Source organism: Falco naumanni, chromosome Z, assembly GCF_017639655.2.
Source record: "Falco naumanni isolate bFalNau1 chromosome Z, bFalNau1.pat, whole genome shotgun sequence".
In the NCBI taxonomy this organism is placed as follows: domain Eukaryota; kingdom Metazoa; phylum Chordata; class Aves; order Falconiformes; family Falconidae; genus Falco; species Falco naumanni.
Genome location: NC_054080.1, coordinates 62,663,363 through 62,683,973, shown reverse-complemented (window position 1 = coordinate 62,683,973; position 20,611 = coordinate 62,663,363). Strand labels below are relative to the sequence as shown.

The following is a 20,611-nucleotide window of genomic DNA, read 5'->3' as shown; positions in this document are numbered from 1 at the left end:
ATTTGGCTTCATCATTCGAAAACCTTGTGGGAATTTGCCGCCCAGGTGTGAAGGTGCTGTGTGACCATAGTGTGGGGCCATGTATAGTAGTCTCACTTGGCTGTCCTGCACTCATGCAGCGCAGGCAGCAAAGCTTCTGATATTTCTCTCCTTTCTCTCAGAAGAGCCAAGCCCATACAGTAGGGAGGAGGTGACATTGACGGGATTGAGGTAAACAGAAACACATTTTTCCTGTGTTGGTGCCAGCTTTTTAAGAGACACTGATACTGTGCTTATCTCTGCTTCTCTGGAGAGGCTAGAGCGGAGTGATGTGGGAAAGCACTCATGAGCTTTTGTCCCTTTTCTAACAGAAGGCGGGAAAAGTATCCCCGTTCCTGTTGTCCCACATAAAATTAGTTTCCTGATATCTGACTTTTTAATGTTGTTCCCTGCAACACATTTCTTAGAGCCACTACATGAGAAACATTTAGGTTCATTTTTGTGGACTTTTTCCTTCTTCAGTCAGGCCGATGTTAGCAACAATTACTTCTGCAAGAGAGCTTAGCTGGATGTTGTTTGCTTACTGGAACAGTAACATGTCTGGTGGATAGTTTTGAAAATATCCTTAAGCAGATAAGATATTTTTTATGCCAGTAGATGTCTGTTTGTATGTCCTGCTATTTAATCTGCAAAATAACTATGTATCTTCTGATTGATAAGTATTTCCTATAGCACATCAGAGGAAACACTGATTGCTGGAAGGTAATTTCTTTTGCTAGGATGGAAACAAAGCTCAGCAGAATATATGAAGTCCCAAAATATTTTGAATGTTATGTTTGAGATAACTTACGTGTTAGTTTTTCTTTCAAATTATGTAGTAACAAGGATTAACCTGTGCAGGATTTGGAGATAGTGAATTCTTTCCTTTATGTAGTTTCAGAATGGTTGTCTTCTGCACACTTGAGAGGAACTGTAATGATACTAAATTCCCTGGGACTGAAATTTTGTCTTGGGAAAGTAAGATTTCGTTTCCCAAGACAAAATGTGCTGCAGAGTCTTTTTCTTTTTCCTTCCCCTACCGCTCGGATTCAAAATATACTAGGATTTTTCTTCAAAAATGCATTCACAGTCTAGTTAGGAATTACAAAATGAAATGTCTGTTGACCTTGCAAATGAGCATGAAAAAATTTTACATTCTTTCATGTTTCCTTCATGGGTCTACTTCATTTGCGAGAGTCTATATGTAATAGGAATTTAGAGCATTGCAAATAGGAGTTGGCTCTGGAGCTGAGGGTGTGTATATCTTTTTTTGGCATAACTTCATATTTGTGTTCATCCCTCCCCGTCTGAGTGAGTATGTGATTGAAATATCATGATCTGTATTAACTTTTTCTGTTTTTAAAGGTCTTTCTGCTGTGTTTTTCCCACTTAAATAATGAAGTAGTGTTTGTTTGGTTGGTTTTTTTGATACTCTAGTCATGTCTGTTTTGGAAGTCAGTCCCTTCTGAGGGACTGGAGTCTAGTTTCAGTGCATCTGTCATGTCTTAAAACACTGGGCAGAAAAGGTTCATGAAAGATAACTGTAGATATTTTTGAATTTTTTTATTCTGCTGTATGATTAGAATACAAATTGGACACTGCTGTTGGGGTATATGTGTATCTATTTATATCTATGTATCTTGAAATGGAAAAATAGATATTTTAAGGTCCCTTAATTTTAAGAAACAAAATAGAAATTACTCTCTTTGCTAAGATGATACATTTTTTGGTATCAAACCTGATACTTGGATATGAACTGTGAGTCTTGCATGCTAAAATTTCAGGCTGGGCTTGCTGAGATTAACATCCACAGCTAAAGTGTGTTCCTTTCTTCCCCTCCCCTCAAGTCATTCATCTGGAGAAGAATTTAGGATCCAGTGTCAAATTCATGTGTTCAAGTTGTGTAAAAACAAGTCCAGCTACAAAATGGAAAGTACCTAAGCTCACAAAATACCTGCAAGTTGATGCTCTCTCCTGTCAATCACCTTGCTTCCAGCAATCTTCCAGCAAAATTTCATATAGCTAGGTAGACCCTAACCTTTCGTGTCATAGGGTTATTGAAAAAGAAGGAACAACAGTTACAGAGGCCTAGAAACCAGAGTACAATGAGAAAATGTTCTTCTGGATTTTAATTCACAACTTTTTTTTGAAAGGCGACATGATTTTCTCAGGTGTGGTAGTAAAGTAGAATCCTAGTTGATTGTTCTCATAATTGTCTTTGCAGCCACAAAAATACTGTCAGATGTTGGCTGCAAGGGAAGATTTTGTGCAACAAAAAATCAACAGCACAAATTGTCTAGTTCTGAAAAGTCCTGGTTGTTCACAATTCTCTGAAATGAATTTATAACTCAAATGTAATATGGGTGCTTTTTCATACAATGACCTGCTCATCAGGGGTTTGAGTTGGAATGGGTTCTTGATGTTAATTGGGTAACACGTGTTTTAATTAAAAAAATTAGGAGTATGTGATAATGAAAAAGCTAGAAGTAGACCGTAGCCTTAGTTATACTTAATTTCCAAGTTATCATGTTGTGGGGAGAACTTGTGTTAGGGGAAGAAGTGCCAGAGCAAGTGATCTTTCTTTTAAAGATGAGTAAAATGCTTATTTTTGTGTTCCTCCTCAACTCTTTAACTTTTGGGTCTAGCTTAACACTGAGCACATGTAGCATGTATGCCAGGGTAGTCAATCTTTTATTAGTGGAAAAAAATTACTAAATTTTTTACTTAGTACCAAGAAGGTGGTTAATGTTCTTGGGAAATGCATTGCAGTTGCCAGTGGAGTTAAACTGTCTTTGTAACTTTTGTAACAACATCTTGTCAACAGTGGCAGAGAACAGAGAATGAAGGAGTGTTCCAGTCCTCTTTCTCAGTCCTTAGATAATGCATAGGTAATGATCTTTTATGTAATGATAAGTACAATTGTCCATTGTTTGTATAGCCCTACAGCTACTGTATTCTTTCTCTTGCTACCTGGGATAGAGTGGAAGGGTCAGTGATTGAAGCAGTAATGGAGGGTGCTGCAGAATTCAAGACTCGATCTATCGAGTTGTCGTAGACCTGAACACATAATCTGAAGGAGTCGGTATGTTCAATAGCCCACTGTCTATCTGTAAGGATGCCCCTTACATCTCAAATTGAACTGAAAATTCACCCTGTGGGAGACGGCAGGGTAAGGGAGAGGGAAGGGAGAGCTTTTCTTAGTTAGGAGCCGGGAAAGCTGTTGCAGTCTATGTTTACATCATATAACAGCAGTTCCTAAGTGGGGTGTGTGTAAAGGGAGTTGCTGGCCAGAAACATGATTTAATAGAATACTTATATTTATATATTTTTAGTCATGCAAAAATTTTGGCTGTAGGTGGGAAAGCAGTAGGAGAATTGCAGAAGGAAAGTTCCAGAGCCACCACTATAAGGGACAGCAACCCAATTTTTTTATTCCTGAGCAAGCCAGGAAAGTAGCGATACAATCATCAACCCTGGCATCCTTCAGAGTTTCTAGCTGTGCTGGCCATTGCACCATGGGGAGCGGATATTAGCAATGTTTTGGAAAAGGTAGCTGAGATCTGTTGAACAGTTGTATTAGTATGGAGGTTTTAGAGTTTGTTAAATCTCAGAGTGTTCAGGAAGTGGCAAAACCAGTTATTTTAATGATGATTCTGTTGCTGCTATGTTAGAAACTTTAGGAATCATGAAACACCGTTTTGCAAATGTATATTGAATGCTTTATGAAAACCAGTATGTTAATCAGGATCTGATATCCTGAAGAATCTATCTTTCAGAAAAGATTCTAGTTTTCAGCTTAGAAACCTAGATGTATTAGACATTTTTATATGTATACATATATTTTAGTGGATATATTTGCTGTGTAAAAGCAGATGACAAGGCCATTTTTCTGTCATTTATCATCTTTCTTACGTATTTTGGCACCTTATTTGAACTGGCTTCAACAAATTTTGTCAAGATGAGGCTATGGGTGTGCTCCATGTGCATCTTAGACTTACTGCATTATTCCGGCCTACTAGCCAGGACCACATAATAAAACTTTGTATCCTGAACATTCAGAGTATATGGCAGTACTCTACAAAAGCTCATCAGACAGAACAAGCTTCTCGGTAATAGATCCAACTACTTGTAAGCAACTGTCTCTGTTCTTGCCAATGGCTGTGGCTGCAGACTTTCAGTAAAAACTAAATGAAAGGCAGCTGGCAGGTCCAATTAAAATAATTACAGCTTTTTTAAAGCCTCATCTATTGCAAGGAGATGTATTTCCCCATGAGGGCTGTGGAAGTATTAGTGGCAGTGTGGGTGGTACAGATTCTCTTTCAGAGAATGTGCTTGAGACTCAGCGGAACAGCAGTGTTTGATGAGGAAGTGGAGGTCCTGCACCTGACTTCTTATTAGTTTTGGTTACATTTTGTTAACCTGATAACTGCATGAAAACTCCATTCATACAAGTCAACAAGAAAGGGAGCTGTTTTGAGCTCAAGCTTGCTAGCAATGCATATGTTTTGGTTTTGCCTGCCGTGGAAGGAGATTATAATAATTTCTACCTTTTTTGTGTTTTGGCACACTGCTTTCTCTGTTTGCATGACTTTGAGACTTGGCAGAGGACAAAAATGAGTAATGGCAGAATGGTGGTTGTGGTGTTAAGTTACAAGTTACCACTTCTGTGTCTTGTGTTTAACTGGTGTAAAACAAAGTTAGTGTGTGGATTTGAAACTTAGTTTTTGTGCAAGGCCCCTTTATACCTGTCATCTTGAAAACACTTCTTAATTCTTTTTCACAGATGCATGTGGATGGTTTAGTAAACTGTTCTGCATTTTGGTGAATCTGTGGCCCAAGCTGAGAAGCTGATTCAGACTCCCTACAGTGTGAATCGGCAGTAGTGGAGTGTTTCGGGTAGGTGATTGTCCAGATATGTTGAAGGAGATAAGGGAAAGAAATATTTTGGGTGAACGTCCTGTTTCAGTTACTCGACAACGTATTTCTCACACTCATAGGTGTAAGGACGAAAACCTTCTGTTTTACCTGCTGAATTTGTATTACCATAGCTTGTAGGGAAGATGAGTAAGCACTGTGAATTGTGGTTGTGTTGGGTCAGTAAGTGCTAGTGGCTGGTCACTGCAGTGGCATGGTCTGTCATGCTTGGGCCACAGAACATGCTCTGTGTGTGTCTGTAGCCGTACCATGTTGATACAGCTCTGTGAGCATTTGTGGAGAGGCGAACCTGGCTTCCTTGCTTCTGCTATAATTTTCTGCATTATTTGTTTACTTTGAGTGCTACATAAGGTATGCAAGGTAGTAACCGGTTTTATGGTGATGTATTCGGGTAGCTCTGTGCAAAAAATAAAAGCAGTTTCAAACACGCACTTCTGCCCCAAGTAGTAACTTAAATGCTATTATCCTATGTAGAGAAAGGTCAATATGATAATAATTGATACATGATAAATGATAATAAAGGGGGGTTTTGTTATGGTGGTTTTTTGTTTGTTTGTGCTGGGGGGGGTTGGCTTTGGGTTTTTTTTTCAGTCGCAAACCCCTAGTGTTTGTGTTCTGTATGCTTGTTACATTGTCAGTGGTATGTTTTGGGGTAGGTGAGAAGGAAGGGTGTGTGTTTTGTTGTGTGTGGGGTTTTTTTGTATGTGTTTTTGTTTAAAATTGGTTTTAATCCTGTAACTCAACAGTAAATACAAGTAGTTCCTTGTAAAAAATTACAGCTACAATATAACCAGAATAATGTAGCATTTATTTTGGTAAGTATATACCGTATTGAAGTGCCATAAAAATCTTCAGTAGAACACTGTATGTTTCAATCTTAATATGCTGAAGTAGGATCTCTGGTAGGGTAGGTTTGAGGTTAATACACTGTCTTAATCCTAATTGGGACCATTGAGCAAACATGTTTTTCACTCTGTTCTCTCCATCTTTTGCTGTGATTCAAGAATGTAGGTAGAATACACTTGCAAGTATCTGTAACTACCCACAAAAAATGTTTGACTTCTGAGAGGGGAAATATTTTAATAGCAGAAGTACTGTTTTAAATGCTTAAGGGTGTAGAAATGATGTGCTTGGAAATGCAGGTGTCTTAACCAAATTTAAATTAGGAGCCATTATGAAAAGGTAGTATAAGTATTGGAACTTCTGCTTAAAAAATAATTTGCAGGGAAAGAGTGGATTTTTATAAAAAAGGTTAGTAAAGAGAACAGGCGAAACTATTTTGAGGAGCAGTTGGGTTTTTTGAGAGGAAAATCCTAATTTTATTTGAAGTGCTGAATATTCTGTGTGAGGGCTTCAGAATTATTGTTTCTGTAAATTCTTGGTTACAGAAAATGGTATAAAGTGCCATTTTTCTCTGTTAAACTTGCGAGATGTCTTTCACAGTTATCTGACAAGCGAGTTATACTGTAAAGAAATCATCACAAAAGAGGAACAATTTTACCATGTGAATAGGCGGAGACTTCTAATAAGCTATTACTGTCTTGTTTACTGCCAAGCTAACAATAACAAAGCAGGGAGTTCAGGCAACAGTGCACAGCTTGGATTTAGAAGAGGTCCTTTCCTTTGTTATGCTATTTATATTGTTCAATAACATTCCCTATATGTGTAAGGGAACAGGCTTATCCAAGTTTGAATGTTAAGAATAATTTTGTGCTGAATTAGAATCTTGTATTCTAGTTTCACTGTGGATCTGCTTGAATCTGCTTGTTTTCATATTGAAATGTTGTAAGTCTTACTGAGATAATTCAAATGGAATGATTAATCCAAAGTTTATTTTTTGTTGCTGTGCAGTTGTTTGTTCTTATTTTATGTCTAGTCCCCTTTTCACGCCTAACTGTTGGTTCATTAGCAGACTTGATTAATGAGCCTTTATTGGGAGAAGGTCTTTACTAGCTAGGAATAGCAGGATTGGGAAGCGAATTCTGGCTTTGCAATAGGCTTGTGGCTGCAGGCAGATCTTAAATAGTTGAATTGTAAAGCATGCTATGATGAAGTATTTACTAGTTCTCTTGTGATACGTACTGTAACTGTTCCTGGTATTTTGTGATCCTCTTAGAGGCTTCTTAACGCCAATTGAGTGTGTGTTCTACAGCTTCTCAAAGTTTTGTAATGAGTAAAGTTTCTGGAAAAGGTGCTGTAATTTGTCAGGCTGCTAAATCCATGAGTGCACTGCTAAATGCTTAGGTCAAATGTGAAGGTGTGTATCGATGTGTATTTGCAGGTACTGAAATACATGGTTAACATACAGACCATAAATGAGTTCTTACTTGTGTATAGCTGACATACATGAAAAACTTCAGACCAGAGGTTAAACATGAAAATTTGTCAGATTTTTCCTTTTTTTTCTTTTGTAATCCAGAGTCCACCTAATAGATGAATTTGACAGCTCCCTAAAATCTTCACTTACACAGAATGTTGCAACTTCTTTTGAAATGAAGTATATTTGATCTTCTGACTATGCTATAAGGATGCAGTTCTGAAGCTGTGTGTAATAGAAATTAGTTAAGGAAAGTCCTGTTTCATTGTCTTGCCATGAAGACTTCCATCTCAATAAAGAAATCAACATTAGTCAGAGAGGGCCCCCTGTATCCCATCCCTTCAGTGTTCTTGTGGTTCCATTATTTCAATAGGTTTTGGACATACTCCAGGCTTCTTACATAAGCTCTGGTTTGCATATTTACTCAGTGAACCCTCATAACTTGCTGATTCATTTCTCCTTGTAGCAATAAATGCTGGTCCAAATCTCCCCTCTATTGACAAGTTCTGGCATGAAGTGCCTGCTTAAACATATCTCAGGTGGTTCAGATTTGAAGGTTAATCCAGTCAGCAGCAGATCTGTGTTTATCTTGGCAATGCAATTCGGGAACTCCGTTCTGTCAGCCTGGTGTTCCCTGTAATGCAGAAGAGGTATGGACAAGCTGTCTTGATAGGTGAAATGATTCTCAGGCCCATGGCCATTTCAACATTAAAATATCTTAGATTGCTCTGCTGAATGTTATTTTAGTTTAAGAATTTATGAAGGGTAGTAGTTAGTTTGTAACTTAATGTGTGCACTGCAAGTCTGTCTGAAAACAAGGTTAGATTATCAGAAGGCTGGCTTGTATGGTAAACTTCCTGGTTGTCACATGGCCAGAATTGGATATTCTAAGGAAAACAGTGTTTACCCTCACTGCATCTAGGCAAATCTGTTTAATACTATGCAAAGGCTGGGTGTTGGGAAACTCCCTCTTTAATTGCATAAGCAGCTCCTGAATCCTATTTGTCAATTCAGCAACTAGGAAATAAAAAAAATTATTACACAGTACCATAAACGTATGTGGTGGTTTCAGAGGAAATGCATGTGGAGAATACTTATTTAAATAGCATGGTGCATTCTGCCTTCCTCTTCCTCTTTCCTTTCTTGTGTTGTTTTCCAGCTACATTGTTCAATCAATACAGAATTAAATGCTAACTAATGTGTGCAAGCAAACTTCCTTTTGACAGTTGTCCTTGAAGGTCTTGGCCAATGCAGTTTGCTGGTTCAAGAATGTCAGTGTCTCTTCCTTCAGTTAAGATATGGCTTCCCTGTCACTCACAGACCTCACTGTTTCCTCCTTTTCTTTTGTTTGTTGTTTCCCCCCCCCCCTACACCCCCAGATGTTTTCCCTAATGATGTAGTTGTGTCCGTTTATAATATGAAACTGTTTTCCTAGTGATGAGAAGAAATGATGACAAGGCAGAAATGCCTAGTAAAATGCTTTACTTTCAGTGATGCCTTAAGCAGAACTGGGGAGAAGCTGTAGTGGATATGCCATAGTTTGTTTTTCTGCCAAAATACTTTCTTTTCTATGAAGTACAAATTGTATACATTTACAAATTAAATTGCGCAAGTTTATATGGAGTACAGATTTCTTCCAGTACTGTTACTGTCTCTGGAGGACCATATAACAATGGTGTGGAGAGCTGCACAAGCAGAAGTCTACAACAGTATGAGGAAATACTGGCTGTCACTAAAGAGCGGAAAATGGAGCAGGCTAGGTTGCAGCTAGCCAGCCTGCAGCAAGCTCAGGCCAAAGAAGCCTTGTACACAGAAAGCAAAAAGAATGAATTGCTTTTGATTTGTAGTGAAGGGGTAGTATGGGATGAGTGCTGTGTATTTAGGAATATCCAATTGCCATCAAATTGTTATCCTGCAGATTTCATGTCCATAGAGTTCTTTAGCCAATCCAAATTCTCATTCTGGGGGAATTTACACCAGAACAGTTGGAAGACAATAACGTATGAATGGTCCACAGTGTTCCTGGAGATCCCGGTGGTTTGACAGTTCTCCTGCTGCAGAGCCAATGAGTACAAAAGCAGATGGTAAGAGTGAACTTGCTGACTAGGTAAATGGTACAAAAGAGGTGAGGTTTCTTATTATGAAGCAGTAGCTTTTTTTTAGGGCAAAAAGACATGAGAGATTTTTCTCCAAAGAAACTGACTTAAAGTGGTTATCACTTACGAAGGAGAGGCAAATAGAATAGCTAATAAAACATGCAGAAAGAGGAAAACCTTTATTCTAATACAGAACTAAGATATGAAAATACCACTCACCAAGGACTGATGAAAAATTCGGAAGTTCTTTATAAAGAAGTGTTAGATACTCACTTTGGAGGAGGAAAAAAGCTTATGGTTGGTCTGTTTAGTATCACTGGCCCTTGGTAGGAATGGTTTGATGGTTAAAATGGCTGCCTGTAATATAGGAAGGGCAAAGTGAGGGAAAATGATAGTGCTATTTTGATTGCTAGCTTTACCTATTTACCTATTTTTGACATGTGACAACTGAAAAACCCTAATGCTTATTAACTGGTATTCACTTTGGTAAGCTACAGCATAGATAGCTTGCTATAGACCATCAAATTGCATTCACGCGCAAGATGACTAACTCCTTAAGTACAGGAAAATTAACTGAGGTGGTCTCGTGCTGCTAATATTGAAATGTTCATTAAAAAAGGTGATGGATGCAATATTCTTAGAAGCCAGTGTAGAAGGAGGATTTGGAGTTGCACCTGACATTAAAAGGTGCACAGTAACTCTATCATGTATTTCAAACCTCTTTGTTTTTGATAAAGTATAAATTACTATGAATTTATTTTGGTTGTATGTAATAAATACAAACTTTTTATATGTCATATAAATTTAGTATACATATATTATTTATGTAAAGCAGAATTTTTTTGTTTTTCAAAAAAACACTTGGAAGCCATTCACAGAAACACAGAATGGCCAGGGATGGAAGGGACCTCTGGAGATCATCTAGTGCAACCCCCTGCTAAAGCAAGCTCACCTAGAGCAGGTCACACAGAATCACATCCAGGCGGGTTTTGAGTGTGTCCAGAGAAGGAGACTCCACAGCCTCTCTGGGAGGCCTGTTCCAGGGCACGGTCACCCTCAAGGTAAGGACGTTCAGCCTCATATTCAGGTGGAACTTCCTGTGTTGCAGTTTGTGCCCGTTGCCCCTTGTCCTGTCACTGGGCACCACTGAAAAGAGCCTGGCACCAGCCTCCTCACACTCACCCTTAAGATATTTGTAGACATTGATAAGATCCGCTCCCAGTCTTCTCTTCTCCAGGCTAAGCAGGCCCAGCTCCCCCAGCCTTTCCTCAGAAGGGAGATGGCTCCAGCCCCCTCACCATCTCTGTAGTCCTCACTGGACCCTCTCCAGTAGTTCCCTGTCTCTTTTGAACTGGGGAGCCCAGAACTGGACACAGCACTCCAGGTGCTGCCTCACCAGGGCAGAGCAGAGGGGGAGGATCACCTCCCTCGACCTGCTGGCCACGCTCCTCCTGATCCCCCCAGGATCCCACTGGCCGCCTTGGCCACCAGGGCACACTGCTGGCTCATGGGCACCTTGCTGTGCTCCAGCACTCCCAGGCCCTTCTCCGCAGAGCTGCCTTCCAGCAGGTCAGCCCCAGCCTGTGCTGGTGCGTGGGGCTGTCCCTCCCCAGCTGCAGGACCCTACACTTGCCTCTGCTGAACTTCAGCAGGTTCCTCCTCACCCAACTCTCCAGCCTGTCCAGGTCTCGCTGAATGGCAGTGCAGCCTGCTGGGGTTATCATTCAGCCAAATCATCTGTATAGAAATTCTTTTTCTACTTCAGTTGTAAAGGGAAAATTAGTTAAAGGATGTTTTACCAGATGCTTGGAAAACAAGAGATCTAGAACAGAATAATGTCACAGTGGTGAAATGTCCACCTGTTTATTAAATGAAAAGAAAAAAGCTACAGCGATGAACTAAGTGTTAGAAGCCGAAGACCGCAAAAAGTGGGGGATGCAGGAGGTCCACTTAAATGTATTGGATGCTAACGTTAAGACCACTAAGGTGCCTGAGATAAAGTGTAGCAACCATTTGTTTCTAATATACTGAAGAGATAAGTTTCAGTTGCTTGGCAAAATAGGAGAATTTCATGATTGAGAAAACTAATTAGTTGGTGATCAAACGGACTCCTTTGTAGGCTTGTTCAACAGACAAGTGGCTCACACTTTAGATTCCTTGATCACTCGGGAAATTATTGGATTATGCTCCTGTAATTAATTTGGTTTAATCTGGTTTTAGTTTGGAAGACTCATATCTTCTCCAGTGTATCATGTGAAATGATATTTTATTCTTATGCTCCCTTACTCTCCCCCTTGAACTAGTTGCATATGTGAGAATGGAGTACTCTTTATCTTTTGCATGTAGATGTTGGTGTTTGAGGATGTGAAACTGCACGATCTGCCTGTCATTCTTGGCGGGATGAAGCATCATCTGTGGTCTTTTTGCTAGTACCGGGCCATTCTTTTGCTCAACGTAGGTGCTTATGTGGTTGCTCGTGGTCCTTCATTCCTTCCCTACCTTTTGTGTTAAAATGCAGACTTCAAGTAAAAAGTATTTTGACTTATTCTAAATCTTTTTTCACAGTTACAAATGTGTTTGTTTATTTAGGAGCTGAAAGACCTCCCTTCTAATCCAGAGGAGGAGCTCTGATAGTATAAACCTGCTCGAGTGGTCCAGATTAGGGCCATGAAGGGGGTCAGGGGGCTGGAGCACCTCTCCTGTGAGAGCAGCCTGAGAGAGCTGGGGTTGTTCTGCCTGGAGAAGAGAAGGCTCTGAAGAGCCGCCATAGCAACTGCCCAGTACTTAAAAGGTGCCTGCAGGAAGGATGGGGAGGGACTCTTATCAGGGAGTGTCGTGAGGGGTAATGATACTGAACTGAAAGAAGGTAGATTTATATAGATATTAGGAAGAAACCATTTACTGTGAGGGTGGTGAGATGTTGAAACAGGTTGTCCAGAGAAGTTGTGGATGCCGCCTCCTAGACTGGATGTAGCTTGGAGCAACCTGGTCTGGTGGAAGCTGTCCCTGCCCATGGCAGGGGTGTTGGGACTAGATCATCTTTAGGGAGTTGGAACTAGGTGATACTTACAGTCCCTTCCAACCCAAACCATTTTGCAATTAGGCATGAAGGTAGTTTCTACAGCTGTAATGAGCTAATGAGAACACAAAGGGGGGAAAAAACACCTTCTGTCAGATATCAAGGAAATTACTCGAAAACTGCCTTATTTTGTTGCTTTTAGCACATATCAAAGCAGAATTGCAGTCAGAATCCTGCAGTTCATTCTTCTCCTGGTTATACTGGAAGACAGTCAGGACTTAGTGTATTTCTCCTCCTGGATTTTATGTTCTTTCTACACTTCATGTGTATTTTTGCTTGCTGCTGTTTGGGACAGTAAAGAATTTTATATATCTGTGTGGGGATGCTGTCAAATGTTTGTTTTGAAAAGTTGATGGTGGTGATGGAAGCTAACTTTTATTGACTGAATAGGAGTCTTCGTGTTGATTTTGAATAAGTAGTTTGGAAAAATAAGCGAGAGTAAGCTGCTTATCTAATAGAAAAGGGGGAGAACAGGGATACTTAAACCAGCAACATTAGCACTATCCTAGAAATTATTTTTGTAGTAAGTGGTGTAAGTTTGTGTGGTTAAGGTTTTGTTTTGGGTGTTTGGGGAGCGGGGAGAGGTGTGACTACAGGAACTCAAGGCAGAAACAGGTGCTGTGTTGTGCGTCAGAGTAATGGGCAGGATACTGGTGATTTCCATAGAAGTAATCAAAACAAGTGACAATAACAGTTGTTGCTGGTGTTTAAGTTCTGGTTTTATATGTGCTGAATTTAAGTAGTCCGTGCCCAGAGGTGCTCATCATGTGGAGCTTTCCTGTGAGATGGAAGAATGTCAGGGATATTGTAGTGTTAGACAGGTGGGGGAAATAACTCAGGGTGGGAAAGAACATTCTGAGAAAGAGGAAGAAGCACAAGAGCGGGGAGGAATGAGCTAACCAACAGCACAAGAAATCACAGTGGAATGAATGAGGCAGCAACAGGGATGACTCTTCAGGGGCTGTCACCATTATTGAGGGCTTGCACTGGAGGGATCACCTGTAGAACAGTACCAGGTCTCTGAGAAACCTTGAACTGATAGGAGATGTTAACGCCCAACCAAGATATTTTTTTTTCACTTTTTTGTATGTCTGTCTGTATCTTCCTTTTTATTCCCATACCTCTTTAAGAGAGGAAATTTTGATCGAGAGTAAAGGCTTCTCCTTTTTTAAATTTCCCTCCTTTTGAAGCATGTCAGCTTTAGTTTTCTTTTATGTGTGTTTAAAGCAAACAATAATCAATTTGGAGATATAGATGAGGTTCCTATAGGGAGCGATTACCCAGGCATTCTTAAATCGAGCAGGATTTATGTTTCAGAGTCGGTCTTAAACTAGTGGGTATCAAATAAATTGGTTAACCTCTATCTCGGTGTATGGTCGTTTGGGTTTAGATACTGGCCTGCCAGGTCTGTCTGAGGCTGGTGAGAATGTTTCTTTTTAACTGAAGTGCTAATAGTGCTACTACTGTCTAACTGCTAGCTCTCATTATGTTCTCTATTTTTATAGATCATGCTGTTAAAATTTATTCTCATCCCAATCTCTTATTGGTGTGTACACCAGACAACTATTAACTTCAAATGTGTTATATTCTAGATTTGTGTAGTTGTATGGGAAAACTGGGCTCTGTTTGTTGCCATAGAGCGCATGCATTAGAACTGTGTTGAATGATTTTATCCGTGACATTATCAGACTGTCTCAGTTCTGATCCCTTAAGGGTATTAAAATGAAAGCTGGTATCTAGAATGGAATTAGTCCATTAATCTCACTACTGATCTTTGCTACTGAGATTTTTCCACAGTAAGAAAAATCTTAGTGCTTTTTCAGCTGTAAATAAAGATGACATGTTAAAAGTCAACATGTTGGAAAAGGTTGATTTTTCTTTTTGTTAGTTTCAATGTCTTACTGCTAGATAGATTATTACAGAGATGTCATATAATGCAGTTTAGTAAATGTCCATTTTTCCTCACTTAAGAATTTAGAATTCAGTTATGTAAGGTAAACAGGTGATTTGCTTTATTGCTATGAAAGCTTTAAATATAGAGTTCATTGTTTTGTCAGGGTCTTACATTGTTCCAGAAGATCTGGAAGGTCTAGAAGAATTTATTTTAGATTAGATTAAACAGATACCAGGTTGTTTTTAGGGCTCACATCTAATTGTTTCCTTCTTCACTCAGATGTGAGAATGGAGCTGTATCTAAAAACCAGAAACATTCAGTTCTTGGCTATAAGATTGAATAAAGCATTTCACGTTACTGGAAGATACTGTGAACAGGAATTGGCAACTTCAGTAAAAAAGATTTTGGAAGATGGATACATACAATCTTCAAAATGCATTTTGAGGCATACAATTTGGTAGCGTTTCTATCAATATATGAAGGGCATGTTCCTTCAGGTAGTATATTTCTCCAAGACAACCCTTCAAAGAATGAGAAATTAGGATTGAAGAGAAACCTACTGGTGATTTGCAGACTACTCACAGTTGTATGTGTATGTTACACTTACGCTCTGTTAGTTTAGATTGTTTAATAAAAAGCCATTAAGAACTGAGGCAAAACAACCCTTGCTATAATTATCAGAGGGAACACAGCAAACTTGTATCCCGTCCTTTTCCAGACACTGCCTGTCTTCTACCCAGGGTTTTGAACAAATGTGTTCTTGTGTTTTCAGATTCAGATGCTACCTCTGCATTGGTTGCTTCAAGTTCCCTCTGCAGCGGGTTTTTGTTTAGACAGAAAAAAACAGGAATGTTTTCCGATCAGTTTAATTTGGCATATTAGTTTCCTTAAATTTTCTTGTGAGCTAGGGATTAATTACCTTGAAGCTCTGTGATTTCAAATGACAAAATCTTATTAACTTAATGAACTGTTTGCCTTCTAGTTCAGGTAGTTTATGATCCTGGATTATTTTTGTGTTAGGATTGTTATCCTGTTACATGTGAGATCCCCCCCTGGATTTTTACTAGCTTCATTCCATCCATGAAACAAATCACTCCTAGAATAGTGTTTATGGATGTCAGTTAGCTTGCAACGGGGGTTTTGGTAGCTTTAAGTTATATGGTAAAAAGTGTCAATCTGCTCCTTCGTCATTGATCCTCATAGTGAGGAGATCTGACAGAAAGCCAAGGCTTAGTGTTTAGAAATTGGCTCAAACTATGAGATTAAGCAGCAACATTAGTCTTTTCAGGAGTAATGTGATAATGTCATGGAGAAGCGGATCATACTTCAGTGGCAGATGGCGCATGCCTCTGTGAAGTGTAATAGAGTAAAAATACATTTTGGTTTGATGTTGTATGTGTTTAGTCACAATCAGTAGCTGTTGTGGTTAGTTACGAATTTAGTATCGATTCAAACAGGAAACTTCAATTTCCAGTAAGACACCTGTTCAATTGTTCATAACTTACTAAAAAGTTTTAATACCGGACACTTGAGACACTTAGTACTTGCCTTGAGTATGTCACTGTTTCAGATCAGTGCATTTTTAAAAATTGGCAACTGATTCTGCTTTGTTCCTCCTCCACACTGTCTAATTCCTGATTATTTCCTCTGATATCTTCCTTTGTTATTGGTTATAAAGAACATTCAAGACATTCAAGAATTGATCTTTGTAATGTGTGTATGGGGTGAGTTAATGATACAGTGTTATGACAGTTGATGTACACAATGATCGGCAGTTGAAACTATAAAAAGTACTGAGTTCTTTTTTTTTTTCTTTAAATGCATTCAAACGATCAATAACACCCTAATATTTTGTGTCTTTTGGTATGTTAAGAGCATAGCTGAGGTTAATTTCATTCGTAGCTGTGAATGTTTAGCAATTTCACAAGCAAATTCTCAGATTGCTAATTGTATCTGTAATCAAACTGGTCAGTGATGTCTCCTAATTCAACTCTGTATAGCAGTGAGGAACAAAATAAATGCAGAAGGAAGTAAAAAGTTCATAATAAAAATTGTTAATTAGAAAGTTATGCCTGTACACATGTTGGGGGAAAATGACAACTAAAAACAGATTTAAGCATTGCTTGACTAGCACTGCTTACCCTTGCCCTGGAAGGAAAGGGAACTCAAGAGTTTACATACCTTAACAATGACTTGGCTGGTAGAATGAGATCTATAATTAAGTATACAATTATAGCAATTGTTTGCTGTTAGTTTCTGCTGTTTTTGAAACAATTTTAATTTGAACTCTCCATTGTGTTATAAAATTGTGTTTCTAAAATATGGGAAATCTGGAAGATTCGTCCAGTTCCTAATACCAATATTCTAGCCTATTTCAGACAACTACTAGGTGTTTACTGGTTCTAACAATTTAGTATTTTATGTATAATTTGATTAATTCAAATATAAAACTTCAGCTGGTTAGCAGCTCAGACTGTTGTTGCAGAATCTCTTGAACTAGTCAGTAGCAATAAAAAGCCACAGACACAAGACAAATCCATGCATTCAGAGTGCCGCAAACATTCACAGAATCTCCAGAATTTGCACTCTGATTTCTGTCTGTGCCTAGGTTTCTGCTGCAGCATGTATCCACAGCTTTCTGTATTTTAATAATGTGATGCAGCTCTAGGATTCAGTTTTGTGCATAAGCTGTGGCATAACTGACAAAATGTCTGCCATGGTATATCAGGAGTGTATCTGCCTGCCTGGGTTTTAAATGGAGAGAAGATACCACCTTTATTGTTCTTATTAATGGGATATAAGTAATAGGCTGTTCATCTGGGGTGTTGGAAACCTATACTTAATGTTGTCCAAGAGGACTTGAATATCAGGTCATTTGTATTTTAGGACCGGAGTCCACACTCTGTGACAATCTTGGGGTTTTTCAGATGGGTGACTCATCCTGGGACTTGTCCGATAAAGTTTCACAGATTGCTATTTGAAAATTCAGTATACAGTTAAATATTGTGCCCAAAATCTTTGCCAAAGGTTCTTATTTCCTGTGCTTTCTCTTTCTTTCATGCTTGGTAGTCATACTTACTTCAGTATGTAGATCACTTCTGTCTTCCTCATACTAAGTAGTTAAGGGTTTATCTGTATTGGTGAGTCGACATCTATTTAATGCAACATTTAGCCGGGCACTCCTTGCTTACAGAAGTGTGGGTGTTGGGTGCCACCAGCATTTTATACACGCCTATGGTCCCTGTAAGACATGATGCCATATTTTTTAAGTACCGTGCAAATACAATTGGGTATGTCCCTCCCTGAAGTATTTCAATGTCTAAAAAAAGAAGTGGGTGTGATGAAGTAGAGGAGGGAAAATGGTTGAAGTGACAAATGGCAGTAGGGAAAAGGACAATAAGGGTCATGACAATAGCATCACACAAGTTAACCACCTATTTAATTTAGTCAAATGTGTCCTTTCTAGAAATGGGGCTATATATTCTGGTGTGCTTTTTTGTGTGTGACTGTTTCATGATTTTAATTACAAACCTTACTACTGGTTAAATTGGTATATTCCATCTCTTAAGTATTCTTATTCTCTTAGTCATTTGTTTCCCAAACCTTTCACGTTCCTCCTCTTTCCCATCATCAGTCTGTCTTGCGCTTCTGTGAAAGAAGGCCGAGGTCTGAGTACATTTGCTGTGACTAACAATAATAGGCCTGAAAAAGTTCTGACCATTAGTTACTCTAGGATCCATGTGCTGATGGGAAACTCTTTAAGAATGGATGGGGGGGAAAAGGGTAAAAAGGAGCGGGGTTGCATAGGAGCAAAGGGTGAGCACACCAGATCTAAATAGTTTTAGAATGGGTTTGCTGTCTTGTTATCCTGAGTGCTCATATCACATTGTTTATGGTGCTAATTGGCCTCCTGATGTGACACAGGTATTTCCAGTCAGTCCCCTCTGAAGTTGTGAATTCTGTAGCAGCAGTGGGAATCTTAGAAATGGCTGAAGCTTTGATGAGAGTTGTCATAACTTACAAATAATAGGGGAGTTATTTGCTTTTTCTTTTTAATTCCTAGATTGAGTCAAGTTGGATTCTTTGTGTCACCACTAACAACAAAGCTTCCCCAAGGTTAACTAGACCTTGGTGTGTAGCTTGGCACAGCTACTCCGTTCTGGTCAGTGAGTCAGCACAAACATATCTGAGAGAAAGGTAACTAGGTAAGATATTGTGACAGTGCATGGAATGCAGACTGTTGCTGTGCCGAGGTGTCCTGGTTTGGTGGTCCAGGAAGCCATGTCTCCTTGACTGAAGACCTCGGGTAGTTTTCTGTTCTGCATGGTTTTAAAGTTCAGGTGCTGCTGTACTGTGTATTTCAGAGACAAGAAACAGATCACTAAACGTGCTTGTTCAACGATGTGTTCAAGGATGCCGGGTATATTAGTATTTCAAATACTTGGTTTTAAAACCTTCCTAAAATTCTTAATTTCTAGGGTTGGTTAAGTTTGGAGTATAAAATCATTATTGTGTTTTACTTTTCTACGTTTTCATTCCTGGCTTGGTCTCTGGTTATTTGAGCTTACGCAATGGCATCACAGTAACAGAGCCAGTGAACATAAGTAAAGTCTTAAGCAGAATTATTAGCAACAGTATACAGTAACTATTTAATCCTCATCTTTACTGTTCTGCAAAGCAACATTGGTTTTAAAAACTTAGTAATTTGCAAGTCTGTGGACACTGGAACTACTTTAGTGAATGTATTTGTTACCTCCTGTAAAATAGAAATAAATTCCAATTAAACAGTGATTTCTCTAGTTTAATTTCTGTCCATTGCTATAAGCCATCTTGGTTCTATAAATGGATTTTCCTGATACTTTTATTTTCACAGTAGGAAAGGATACTGGGAATACTGCGAGATGAAGCATTGTATATCATGAATTCATGAATGATTGAATCAATGTTGGATTGTTCAGCTGCTTTAGTAAGACTTGGAAAAAGAATACCTCAAATAGCAATTATGTAGACTAGATAATTTTGCTAGAGCAGAGGCACAGAAACAAGTTATCTCCATCATTCATGAAGAGCACTAAATTTCAACTTTCTCCCCTGGAAATGTTTCCAAATAAGCCAACTGACATGCTTCCTTTTGCACATACTGACATTGACCTTAACTGAAAAGTAGCGTTTGACTTTGTTGGGTCTAATGTTGAAGTTGGCCCTAATTTGGTAGTGGTGTTGGTGGGTTGGACCATATGACCTGGAGAGTCATTCCAACCACCATCATTCTGCAGTCCTAATCACTTGGGGCAGACAGTGGAAAATAATGTATCTTGCTGCTTTTAGAGGGAATATTGGGTTTAAAGATAATTAAAAGTAGTGGCATGATTGCTTATCTGCAACAGCTGGGTCTTCTGATGGTGTTGTAGATAAAATTGTTTATGCTTAATAGCAACCCTATAGTTCATTCTTACTACAGAAGAACTTTTCAGAGCATATGTGCTGAGGCTGATGCTTTGAGAAACAAGGCATCTCGATTCATAAATGACTCCTTGCAGTTTTAAGAGTTGAGAAACTCCTCCCATCTGATGCCTGTGCATTATAGCCATTTTCCACTGATGAAATCAAACTCAGCCTTATTGGTTACTTCTGCACTAGTTGCACTACTGTAAAGGAGGATGTTGTAGCCCAGGCAGCTTTTCTAAATTTAGGTATGCTTATTTTGTTGCAAAACTGCACTTTGCACTCAGAACACTTACGCAGTGATAGTTTTTGCAGCTATATCCACACAGGTGAGAGAAATAATATGGAAATAGTTTCTTTTAAAAAACAGAGGTAAAATTTGAAATCTTCATTTATGTCTTGGAGATCCTTCTTTGACCAGCTTCTCTGAGGGAAAGCAGTCGACAACAAAATTCAGCAGCTCTGATTTATCTGCATATGTGCAGGTATTAATGTATTTCCTTAACTCTCTTGTCCAAAAGTGCTGTTACGGTATTGAAAATAATGAACAAGATTTCATTTCACTGGACATTTCATTCAATTTTAAGATAATTAGAAATATCTCCAATACAATAGTAGATCCTCTGGCAAAACAATGCAACTCTTGCTGTACAAATTGTATTTTGATACTAAGTTAGCCAGTCAGAGACTTGTAACAGTGCCTTTTCCATTCCACTGTTGCTGATAGGCATACCCATATCCCTTGGCAGAACACTTCGCGACTGTGTGTCCCCTGCAGTATATCAACAGTGTTGCCAAATACAGGCTATTCTGGGGCATGCTGGAAG

General features: G+C 38.9%; 1 protein-coding gene across 13 annotated transcripts in view; it reads left to right on the top strand.

The window, feature by feature from the left end:
* ERBIN (erbb2 interacting protein) overlaps positions 1-20,611 on the top strand; it is a 122,724-nt gene that overhangs the window by 19,568 nt on the left and 82,545 nt on the right. Inside the window, exon 1 of one of the 13 annotated variants that reach the window (XM_040579414.1) lies at positions 4,846-4,914. The exons of 11 other annotated variants lie outside the window; for them this stretch is intronic. The gene's annotated coding sequence lies outside the window, so the exon portion shown is untranslated. Of the gene's footprint in view, positions 1-4,845; positions 4,915-20,611 lie in introns of those variants that run through there. One more of the 13 variants, XM_040579412.1, reaches the window with a different exon arrangement.